Source organism: Ranitomeya variabilis, chromosome 7 (assembly GCF_051348905.1).
Source record: "Ranitomeya variabilis isolate aRanVar5 chromosome 7, aRanVar5.hap1, whole genome shotgun sequence".
NCBI classification, from domain to species: Eukaryota; Metazoa; Chordata; class Amphibia; order Anura; family Dendrobatidae; genus Ranitomeya; species Ranitomeya variabilis.
The window spans coordinates 125,813,343-125,825,900 of record NC_135238.1 but is presented as its reverse complement, the minus strand read 5'-3'; the positions used below and the strand labels follow the sequence as shown (position 1 = coordinate 125,825,900).

General features: G+C 46.5%; 1 protein-coding gene across 1 annotated transcript in view; it reads left to right on the top strand.

Moving 5' to 3' along the window:
- Nucleotides 1-12,558, top strand: part of LOC143786365 (carboxypeptidase O-like) — a 207,495-nt gene that overhangs the window by 95,318 nt on the left and 99,619 nt on the right. The gene's annotated exons all lie outside the window — the stretch shown is intronic.

Here is a 12,558-nt window from a genome sequence, read left to right as displayed (position 1 = left end):
GAAACCCGATCCGACCCCTGTGCTTGTCGGCCATGCGGTACGCGACTTTCGCGCCAAAGTCGCGTTTCAATGACGCAAAAAGCGCCATTTCTCAGCCAATGAAGGTGAACGCAGAGTGTGGGCAGCGTGATGACATAGGTCCTGGTCCCCACCATCTTAGAGAAGGGCATTGCAGTGATTGGCTTGCTGTCTGCGGCGTCACAGGGGCTATAAAGGGGCGTTCCCGCCGACCGCCATCTTATTGCTGCTGATCTGAGCTTAGGGAGAGGTTGCTGCCGCTTCGTCAGAAGCAGGGAGAGCGTTAGGCAGGGTCCACTAACCACCAAACCGCTTGTGCTGTAGCGATTTCCACTGTCCAACACCACCTTCGGTGTGCAGGAACAGTGGAAGCTATTTTTTTTTTTTTTTTATCTCAGCACTGTAGCTCATTGGGCTGCCCTAGATGGCTCCGTGATAGCTGTATTGCTGTGTGTACGCCACTGTGGAAACCAACTGCTTTTTTCAAAGCACATATCCTCTTGTTCCTTCCTTTCTGCACAGCTATCTTTTTTGTTTGTCCACACTTTTTATTTAATTTGTGCATCAGTCCACTCCTATTGCTGCCTGCCATACCTGGCTGAGATTACTGCAGGGGAGATAGTAATTGTAGGACATTTTTTTTTTTTTTTTTTTTTTTTTGTGGGAGATTAAGATTGGCATTTCTGCTACAGTGCCATCCCTGTGTGTGCCATCTCTCATTCAGTGGGCCATAGAAAGCCTATTTATTTTTTTGTTTTTTTTAATATTATTGGGTTTCTAAAGTCTCCCTGAAAAAAAAAAAAAATACATAAAAAAACAGTGGGAGAGTAATATTGCCCTTTCAGCTTGTGTGCCAGTCTTGACTCCTGGGTGTGCCACCTCTCTCTCTCTCATTCAGTGGGCCATAGAAAGCATATTTATTATTACTATTATTTTTTTTAATATTATTGGGTTTCTAAAGTCATTTTGAAAAAAAAAAAAATACATAAAAAAACAGTGGGAGAGTAATATTGCCCTTTCAGCTTGTGTGCCAGTCTTGACTCCTGGGTGTGCCACCTCTCTCTCTCTCTCATTCAGTGGGCCATAGAAAGCCTATTTATTTTTTATTTTTTTTTAATATTATTGGGTTTCTAAAGTCTCCCTGAAAAAAAAAAAAAACCATAAAAAAACAGTGGGAGAGTAATATTGCCCTTTCAGCTTGTGTGCCAGTCTTGACTCCTGGGTGTGCCACCTCTCTCTCTCAAATTGTGGGCCATAGAAAGCCTATTTATTTTTTTGCTTGATTTGGGTTCTAAAATCTACGTTTAAAAAAATCACTACATCAATCAGTGGGAGAAAAATATTGGCCTCAGTCAGTGCTTGTGTGCCACTCCTGACTCCTGTGTGTGCCATCTCTCACTCAGTGGGCCATAGAAAGCTTATTATTTTTTGTTTTTTTATTATTTGGTTTCTAAAGTCTCCCTGAAACAAAAAAAAAAATACATAAAAAAACAGTGGGAGAGTAATATTGCCCTTTCAGCTTGTGTGCCAGTCTTGACTCCTGGGTGTGCCACCTCTCTCTCTCTCATTCAGTGGGCCATAGAAAGCATATTTATTATTATTATTATTTTTTTTTTTTTAATATTATTGGGTTTCTAAAGTCATTTTGAAAAAAAAAAAAAATACATAAAAAAACAGTGGGAGAGTAATATTGCCCTTTCAGCTTGTGTGCCAGTCTTGACTCCTGGGTGTGCCACCTCTCTCTCTCTCTCATTCAGTGGGCCATAGAAAGCCTATTTATTTATTTATTTTTTTTTTAATATTATTGGGTTTCTAAAGTCTCCCTGAAAAAAAAAAAAAAAACATAAAAAAACAGTGGGAGAGTAATATTGCCCTTTCAGCTTGTGTGCCAGTCTTGACTCCTGGGTGTGCCACCTCTCTCTCTCTCATTCAGTGGGCCATAGAAAGCCTATTTTTTTTTTTCCTTTTTTTAATATTATTTGGTTTCTAAAGTCTCCCTGAAAAAAAAAAAAGACATAAAAAAAACAGTGGGAGAGTAATATTGCCCTTTCAGCTTGTGTGCCAGTCTTGACTCCTGGGTGTGCCACCTCTCTCTCTCTCATTCAGTGGGCCATAGAAAGCCTGTTTATTTTTTTATTTTATTTTTATTTTTTATTAGTATTTGGTTTCTAAATTGTCCCTGAAAAAAACATTTTATCTTATTTGGTTTCTAAAGTCTGCCTGAGAAAAAAAAAAAAAAATTAGGTGGGAGAATAATATTGGCATTAGTGCTTGAGTGACAGTCCTGCGTGTGTGTCATCTCTGTGATTTTGTGCCACAGAAAACAGAGTGTGTAACATTGTGCCTGATTTTCCTTGTGGTCTCACCAACCTGTTAAGGGATATAGAAATCATACTGAAGTTATAGCTCACCGTGTAAGTTGTTTGACAGCAACAAATAAAGTTACTTTGGTTAATTTTTTAAAACAATGAGGAAGTCTGGTGCAAGAGGTCGTGGCTGTGGGCGTTCATTGTCAGCTGGTAATGATGGTAGTGGTAGTGGAGCATCAGGTGGTCGTGGGGATAAAAATATTCCACCTAAGTCTGGAGCTGTGGAGCCAGTTTCATCGTCTGGCTACACAAGGCCTCGAACGCTCTCTTTTCTGGGAGTAGGAAAAACGCTTTTAAAGCCGGAGCAGCAACAGCAAGTTTTGGCTTACATTGCAGACTCAGCCTCTAGCTCTTTTGCCTCCTCTTCTGAAACTGGTAAATGTAAAAGCAGCGCGCCGCTTGTGGATGTTCACGGTCAGGGACAAGTCGCTTCCTTGTCCTCCTCAGCAAAAACTACAACAAGAGAGAAGGATGCAGCAGGCGACACAACGGGTCACTCCATGGAGCTCTTTACACATACCGTCCCTGGCTTAGAAAGTGAAACACTTAACAGGCCATGCCCATTACAAGTAGAATCTGACATGGAGTGCACTGATGCACAGCCACAGCCAGAGTACTATGCTGCTCCTTTGACTCAGACCACCACATTGCCCTCTCAGGGTACAGATCCACAATCAGACCCTGATGAGACTATGTTGCCCTGCCACGAACGCTATACCACAGACCGACACAGTGACACAGACGAAGTTGCACACGAGCTCGAAGAGGAGGTAATAGATGACCCGGTTGTTGACCCCGATTGGCAGCCATTGGGGGAACAGGGTGCAGGCAGCAGTAGTTCAGAAGCGGAGGTGGAGGAGGGGCCGCAGCAGGCATCAACATCGCAACAGGTTCCATCTGCCGGGCCCCTATCTGGCCCAAAACGCGTGTCAAAGCCAAAACCTGTTGGAGCACAGCGTTGCCATCCGGTTAAAGCTCAGTCTGCAATCCCTGAAAAGGGATCCGATGCTAGGAAGAGTGCAGTCTGGCATTTTTTTAAACAACATCCAATTGATCAGCGCAAAGTCATCTGTCAAAAATGTTCAACTAGCTTAAGCAGAGGTCAGAATCTGAAAAGTCTCAATACTAGTTGCATGCATAGACACTTAACCACCATGCATTTTCAAGCCTGGACTAACTACCAAACGTCCCTTAAGGTTGTAGCACCCTCGGCCAATGAAGCTAGTCATCAACGCAACATCCCTTCCGTCACTGTAAGGCCACCATTTTCCGCACCACCGGCAGTATCTGTGCAGGTTTCTTTGACAGCCAAAAGCAGTCAGGGTCAGGGAATCACCAGTTTTGTAGGAGGAAATATTGCATCTAGGGCACCGGCGGAAACAATACCGTCTCCAACCGTCTCTCAGTCTGCCATGTCCACCGGCACACCCGCAAGTTCCACGATCTCCATCTCTCCAGTTCAGCTCACACTACATGAGACTCTGGTTAGAAAAAGGAAGTACTTATCCTCGCATCCGCGTACACAGGCTTTTAACGCCCACATAGCTAGACTAATCTCGTTAGAGATGATGCCCTACCGGTTAGTTGAAAGCGAAGCTTTCAAAGCCCTAATGGAGTACGCTGAACCACGATACGAGCTACCCAGTCGGCACTTCTTTTCTAGAAAAGCCATCCCAGCCCTGCACCAGCATGTTAAACAGCGCATCGTCCATGCACTCAGGCAATCTGTGAGTACAAAGGTGCACCTGACTACAGATGCATGGACCAGTAGGCATGGCCAGGGACGTTATGTGTCCATCACGGCACACTGGGTGAATGTGGTGGATGCAGGGTCCACAGGGGACATCAATTTAGGGACAGTTGTGCCTAGCCCACGGTCTAGGAAACAGTTGACTGTAGGCGTTCGCACCCCCTCCTCCTCCTCCTCCTCGTCCTCCTGCAGAAGATACAGCTCTTCCACAGACCGCAGTCGGCCAACCACTCCATCGGCAGATGACACTGTTGCACACCAGTTGTCCCATTATGAGCCAGCTACTGGCAAGCGTCAGCAGGCTGTATTGGCTATGAAGTGTTTGGGCGACAACAGACACACCGCGGAAGTTCTGTCCGAGTTCTTGCAACAAGAAACGCAGTCGTGGCTGGGCACAGTAGATCTTGAGGCAGGCAAGGTAGTTAGTGATAACGGAAGGAATTTCATGGCTGCCATCTCCCTTTCCCAACTGAAACACATTCCTTGCCTTGCTCACACCTTAAACCTGGTGGTGCAGTGCTTATTGAAAACTTATCCTGGGTTCTCCGACCTGCTCCTCAAAGTGCGTGGACTTTGCTCACATATCCGACGTTCGCCTGTACACGCCAGCCGTATGCAGAACTATCAGCGGTCTTTGAACCTTCCCCAGCATCGCCTAATCATAGACGTTGCAACAAGGTGGAACTCAACACTGCACATGCTTCAGAGACTGTGCCAACAGAGGCGGGCTGTTATGTTTTTGTGGGAGGATACACATACACTGGCAGGCAGTAGGATGGCAGACATGGAGTTGTCAGGTGTGCAGTGGTCGAAGATACAAGACATGTGTCAAGTCCTTCAGTGTTTTGAGGAATGCACACGGCTGGTTAGTGCAGACAACGCCGTAATAAGCATGAGCATCCCCCTAATGCGTCTGCTGATGCAAAGTTTGACGCACATAAAGGAGCAGGCGTCTGCACCAGAGGAAGAGGAAAGCCTTGATGACAGTCAGCCATTGTCTGGTCAGGGCAGTGTACAGGACGAGGTAGCGGGCGAAGAGGAGGTGGAGGACGAGGAGGATGATGGGGATGAGTATATTTTTAATGCGGAACCTTTCCCGGGGGCACTGGAAATTGGTTGCGTGTCAAGGCCGGGTTCTGGTTTTTTGAGGGACACAAGTGACGTAGATTTGCCTGCAACTGCCCCTCACCCAATCACAACCGGAGATTTGACAACTGGAACTTTGGCCCACATGGCGGATTATGCCTTACGTATCCTAAAAAGGGACACACGCATTACAAAAATGATGAACGATGACGATTACTGGTTGGCCTGCCTCCTTGATCCACGCTATAAAGGCAAATTGCAAAATATTATGCCACATGAGAACTTGGAACTAATATTAGCAACCAAACAATCAACTCTTGTTGACCGTTTGCTTCAGGCATTCCCAGCACACAGCGCACGTGATCGTTCTCACACGAGCTCAAGGGGGCAGCAGACTAGGAGTGTTAGGGGTGCACACATCAGAAGTGGCGTTGGACAGAGGGGTTTTCTGACCAGGTTGTGGAGTGATTTTGCTATGACCGCAGACAGGACAGGTACTGCTGCATCAATTGAAAGTGACAGGAGACAACATTTGTCCAGTATGGTTACTAACTATTTTTCATCCCTTATCGATGTTCTCCCTCAACCGTCATTCCCATTTGATTACTGGGCATCAAAATTAGACACCTGGCCAGAATTGGCAGAATATGCATTGCAGGAGCTTGCTTGCCCGGCAGCAAGTGTCCTATCAGAAAGAGTATTCAGTGCTGCAGGTTCAATATTAACCGAAAAAAGGACTCGTCTGGCTACCCAAAATGTTGACGATCTAACATTCATTAAAATGAACCACAACTGGATTTCGAAATCTTTTGCCCCACCTTGCCCGGCCGACACCTAGCTTTCCAATGAAAAGCTCTTGCCTGTGGACTACTGTGAATTACTTTTCTAATGTCTAATTTACTGCAGCTGATTGTCCAGCATACGACATGTTTACACCTCCCTAAATGGCCAAACTCCCCACACGGGGCCGTGGTATCGCGACTTGGCGCAAGCACCCGTGAGACTGCTGTTTGTCTGAAGAGGTGGGTGTACTCGCTTTTGGTCAACGGCATTGCTACTGGGTCCCTCATAGTACAATAAAGTGTCTCTGGCGGTGGTGGTGGCCACCCAACGTCAGACACACTGTTGTAACATGAGGGGCCTTGGGCCTGTAACGCCGGCCACAAGAGAGTTCACCCACCCCCAGGTCAAACATTGCTCTACCACTTCCACAGTTATCTCTCACACTTCCACCAATGTTAAGTCTATGCGCTGACATCCTTCCATACCTGCCACTGACAATACCATTGTGTTGACATGTATGATGGTACTTAACATAGTCAGGGGCAGTGTCCTCTATTTACCACAGTAAATACTTTGCGCAAAATTAGTAGGTCTGAAACAACGCAGAGGATCCCACCCCTGAACCTAATGATTGCACCCTTTAGTGTTTTTGTTTTGTTTTAATGCGAGACATTCACATTTAGTTGTTGTTTTGGACTACTAACTGGCAGACACTCATTACAATCGGCCTCCGTTGACCAGACCACTGCTGCCCGTGTACCCCTGAAACCAATTATAAAGTGCCTACAGCCAGCCCATTTTTTTATGTTAGGCCTTCGAAGCCTGTCTGCGGTCCCTCCTTCCACTAGGCCTCCACTGACCAGACCACTGCTGCCCGTGTTCCCCTGGAACCAATTATAAAGTGCCTACAGCAAGCCCATTTTATTATGTTAGGCCTTCGAAGCCTGTCTGCGGTCCCTCCTTCCACTAGGCCTCCACTGACCAGACCACTGCTGCCCGTGTACCCCTGGAACCAATAATAAAGTGCCTACAGCCAGTCCATTTTTTTATGTTAGGCCTTCGAAGCCTGTCTGCGGTCCCTCCTTCCACTAGGCCTCCACTGACCAGACCACTGCTGCCCGTGTTCCCCTGGAACCAATTATAAAGTGCCTACAGCCAGCCCATTTTATTATGTTAGGCCTTCGAAGCCTGTCTGCGGTCCCTCCTTCCACTAGGCCTCCACTGACCAGACCACTGCTGCCCGTGTTCCCCTGGAACCAATTATAAAGTGCCTACAGCCAGCCCATTTTATTATGTTAGGCCTTCAAAGCCTGTCTGCGGTCCCTCCTTCCACTAGGCCTCCACTGACCAGACCACTGCTGCCCGTGTACCCCTGGAACCAATAATAAAGTGCCTACAGCCAGCCCATTTTTTTATGTTAGGCCTTCGAAGCCTGTCTGCGGTCCCTCCTTCCACTAGGCCTCCACTGACCAGACCACTGCTGCCCGTGTTCCCCTGGAACCAATTATAAAGTGCCTACAGCCAGCCCATTTTATTATGTTAGGCCTTCGAAGCCTGTCTAAGGTCCCTCCTTCCACTAGGCCTCCACTGACCAGACCACTGCTGCCCGTGTTCCCCTGGAACCAATTATAAAGTGCCTACAGCCAGCCCATTTTATTATGTTAGGCCTTCGAAGCCTGTCTGCGGTCCCTCCTTCCACTAGGCCTCCACTGACCAGACCACTGCTGCCCGTGTTCCCCTGGAACCAATTATAAAGTGCCTACAGCCAGCCCATTTTATTATGTTAGGCCTTCGAAGCCTGTCTGCGGTCCCTCCTTCCACTAGGCCTCCACTGACCAGACCACTGCTGCCCGTGTTCCCCTGGAACCAATTATAAAGTGCCTACAGCCAGCCCATTTTATTATGTTAGGCCTTCGAAGCCTGTCTGCGGTCCCTCCTTCCACTAGGCCTCCACTGACCAGACCACTGCTGCCCGTGTTCCCCTGGAACCAATTATAAAGTGCCTACAGCCAGCCCATTTTTTTATGTTAGGCCTTCGAAGCCTGTCTAAGGTCCCTCCTTCCACTAGGCCTCCACTGACCAGACCACTGCTGCCCGTGTTCCCCTGGAACCAATTATAAAGTGCCTACAGCCAGCCCATTTTATTATGTTAGGCCTTTGAAGCCTGTCTGCGGTCCCTCCTTCCACTAGGCCTCCACTGACCAGACCACTGCTGCCCGTGTACCCCTGGAACCAATAATAAAGTGCCTACAGCCAGCCCATTTTTTTATGTTAGGCCTTCGAAGCCTGTCTGCGGTCCCTCCTTCCACTAGGCCTCCACTGACCAGACCACTGCTGCCCGTGTTCCCCTGGAACCAATTATAAAGTGCCTACAGCCAGCCCATTTTTTTATGTTAGGCCTTCGAAGCCTGTCTGCGGTCCCTCCTTCCACTAGGCCTCCACTGACCAGACCACTGCTGCCCGTGTTCCCCTGGAACCAATTATAAAGTGCCTACAGCCAGCCCATTTTTTATGTTAGGCCTTCGAAGCCTGTCTGCGGTCCCTCCTTCCACTAGGCCTCCACTGACCAGACCACTGCTGCCCGTGTACCCCTGGAACCAATAATAATGTGCCTACAGCCAGCCCATTTTTTTATGTTAGGCCATTGAAGCCTGTCTGCGGTCCCTCCTTCCACTAGGCCTCCACTGACCAGACCACTGCTGCCCGTGTTCCCCTGGAACCAATTATAAAGTGCCTACAGCCAGCCCATTTTATTATGTTAGGCCTTCGAAGCCTGTCTGCGGTCCCTCCTTCCACTAGGCCTCCACTGACCAGACCACTGCTGCCCGTGTTCCCCTGGAACCAATTATAAAGTGCCTATAGCCAGCCCATTTTTTTATGTTAGGCCTTCGAAGCCTGTCTGCGGTCCCTCCTTCCACTAGGCCTCCACTGACCAGACCACTGCTGCCCGTGTACCCCTGGAACCAATTACAAAGTGCCTACAGCCAGCCCATTTTATTATGTTAGGCCTTTGAAGCCTGTCTGCGGTCACTCCTTCCACTAGGCCTCCACTGAGCAGACCACTGCTGCCCGTGTTCCCCTGGAACCAATTATAAAGTGCCTAGAGCCTATTTTTTTATTTAATTTAATATTAATAAAGCAGGATGAACTACGATATACCACACTATGAGCTACCCAGTTGACAATTCTTTTGCGAGAAAAGCCATCCCACCCCTCCACCTGCATGTTAAAGACCGCATTGTCCTTGCATTCTGTCAATTTGTCAGTCCAAAGGTATACCTGACAACAGACACATGGACCTGTAGGCCTGGCCACGGAAGGTTACGTGTCCTTTGTGGCTCAATGGGTTAATGTATTGGATGCATGGTCCACACAGGGGACAGCCTGCAAAGTCTATCTGCAGTCCCTAATTCAAGTTGTCCTCAACTGAATAAAGCTGAGCTTCAACCTTCTGTTCCAAATTACCATTTTTAAAAATGCAATTGGCTGTTCCGGCCTACTAAAGGGGTCTGTCTGCCCCTGCCTGGTGTTGTCCTCAACTGAATAAAGCTGAGCTTCAACCTTCAGTTCCAAACATACAACAAAAAACTGGTACAATACAAAAAGTGGCCTCCAGCTACAAAAACTTTCTCCTACAAGTAGTTAACTGACAGTTTTTTTACCAGTGAAAACACAGATATGGCATCCAACGAGTGTTGTCCTGTCTCGTCTTCTTTATATTATTGCCAAGAAGCTGCAACTGAATAAAGCTGTGCTTCAACCTTCTGTTCCAAATTACCATTTTTAAAAATGCAATTGGCTGTTCCGGCCTACTAAAGGTGTCTGTTTGCCCCTGCCTGGTATTGTCCTCAACTGAATAAAGCTGAGATTCTACCTTCTGTTCCAAATTACCATTTTTAAAAATGCAATTGGCTGTTCCGGCCTACTAAAGGGGTCTGTCCCTGCCTGGTGTTGTCCTCAACTGAATAAAGCTGAGCTTCAACCTTCTGTTCCAAATTACCATTTTTAAAAATGCAATTGGCTGTTCCGGCCTACTAAAGGGGTCTGTCCCTGCCTGGTGTTGTCCTCAACTGAATAAAGCTGAGCTTCAACCTTCTGTTCCAAATTACCATTTTTAAAAATGCAATTGGCTGTTCCGGCCTACTAAAGGGGTCTGTCCCTGCCTGGTGTTGTCCTCAACTGAATAAAGCTGAGCTTCAACCTTCTGTTCCAAATTACCATTTTTAAAAATGCAATTGGCTGTTCCGGCCTACTAAAGGGGTCTGTCCCTGCCTGGTGTTGTCCTCAACTGAATAAAGCTGAGCTTCAACCTTCTGTTCCAAATTACCATTTTTAAAAATGCAATTGGCTGTTCCGGCCTACTAAAGGGGTCTGTCCCTGCCTGGTGTTGTCCTCAACTGAATAAAGCTGAGCTTCAACCTTCTGTTCCAAATTACCATTTTTAAAAATGCAATTGGCTGTTCCGGCCTACTAAAGGGGTCTGTCCCTGCCTGGTGTTGTCCTCAACTGAATAAAGCTGAGCTTCAACCTTCTGTTCCAAATTACCATTTTTAAAAATGCAATTGGCTGTTCCGGCCTACTAAAGGTGTCTGTCTGCCCCTGCCTGGTGTTGTCCTCAACTGAATAAAGCTGAGCTTCAACCTTCAGTTCCAAACATACAACAAAAAACTGGTGCAATACAAAAAGTGGCCTCCAGCTACAAAAACTTTCTCCTACAAGTAGTTAACTGACAGTTTTTTTACCAGTGAAAACACAGATATGGCATCCAACGAGTGTTGTCCTGTCTCGTCTTCTTTATATTATTGCCAAGAAGCTGCAACTGAATAAAGCTGTGCTTCAACCTTCTGTTCCAAATTACCATTTTTAAAAATGCAATTGGCTGTTCCGGCCTACTAAAGGTGTCTGTTTGCCCCTGCCTGGTGTTGTCCTCAACTGAATAAAGCTGAGATTCTACCTTCTGTTCCAAATTACCATTTTTAAAAATGCAATTGGCTGTTCCGGCCTACTAAAGGTGTCTGTCTGCCCCTGCCTGGTGTTGTCCTCAACTGAATAAAGCTGAGCTTCAACCTTCTGTTCCAAATTACCATTTTTAAAAATGCAATTGGCTGTTCCGGCCTACTAAAGGTGTCTGTCTGCCCCTGCCTGGTGTTGTCCACAACCGAATAAAGCTGAGCTTCAACCTTCTGTTCCAAATTACCATTTTTAAAAATGCAATTGGCTGTTCCGGCCTACTAAAGGGGTCTGTCCCTGCCTGGTGTTGTCCTCAACTGAATAAAGCTGAGCTTCAACCTTCTGTTCCAAATTACCATTTTTAAAAATGCAATTGGCTGTTCCGGCCTACTAAAGGGGTCTGTCCCTGCCTGGTGTTGTCCTCAACTGAATAAAGCTGAGCTTCAACCTTCTGTTCCAAATTACCATTTTTAAAAATGCAATTGGCTGTTCCGGCCTACTAAAGGGGTCTGTCCCTGCCTGGTGTTGTCCTCAACTGAATAAAGCTGAGCTTCAACCTTCTGTTCCAAATTACCATTTTTAAAAATGCAATTGGCTGTTCCGGCCTACTAAAGGGGTCTGTCCCTGCCTGGTGTTGTCCTCAACTGAATAAAGCTGAGCTTCAACCTTCTGTTCCAAATTACCATTTTTAAAAATGCAATTGGCTGTTCCGGCCTACTAAATGGGTCTGTCCCTGCCTGGTGTTGTCCTCAACTGAATAAAGCTGAGCTTCAACCTTCTGTTCCAAATTACCATTTTTAAAAATGCAATTGGCTGTTCCGGCCTACTAAAGGTGTCTGTCTGCCCCTGCCTGGTGTTGTCCTCAACTGAATAAAGCTGAGCTTCAACCTTCAGTTCCAAACATACAACAAAAAACTGGTGCAATACAAAAAGTGGCCTCCAGCTACAAAAACTTTCTCCTACAAGTAGTTAACTGACAGTTTTTTTACCAGTGAAAACACAGATATGGCATCCAACGAGTGTTGTCCTGTCTCGTCTTCTTTATATTATTGCCAAGAAGCTGCAACTGAATAAAGCTGTGCTTCAACCTTCTGTTCCAAATTACCATTTTTAAAAATGCAATTGGCTGTTCCGGCCTACTAAAGGTGTCTGTTTGCCCCTGCCTGGTGTTGTCCTCAACTGAATAAAGCTGAGCTTCAACCTTCTGTTCCAAATTACCATTTTTAAAAATGCAATTGGCTGTTCCGGCCTACTAAAGGTGTCTGTCTGCCCCTGCCTGGTGTTGTCCACAACTGAATAAAGCTGAGCTTCAACCTTCTGTTCCAAATTACCATTTTTAAAAATGCAATTGGCTGTTCCGGCCTACTAAAGGTGTCTGTCCCTGCCTGGTGTTGTCCTCAACTGAATAAAGCTGAGCTTCAACCTTCTGTTCCAAATTACCATTTTTAAAAATGCAATTGGCTGTTCCGGCCTACTAAAGGGGTCTGTCCCTGCCTGGTGTTGTCCTCAACTGAATAAAGCTGAGCTTCAACCTTCTGTTCCAAATTAACATTTTTAAAAATGCAATTGGCTGTTCCGGCCTACTAAAGGGGTCTGTCCCTG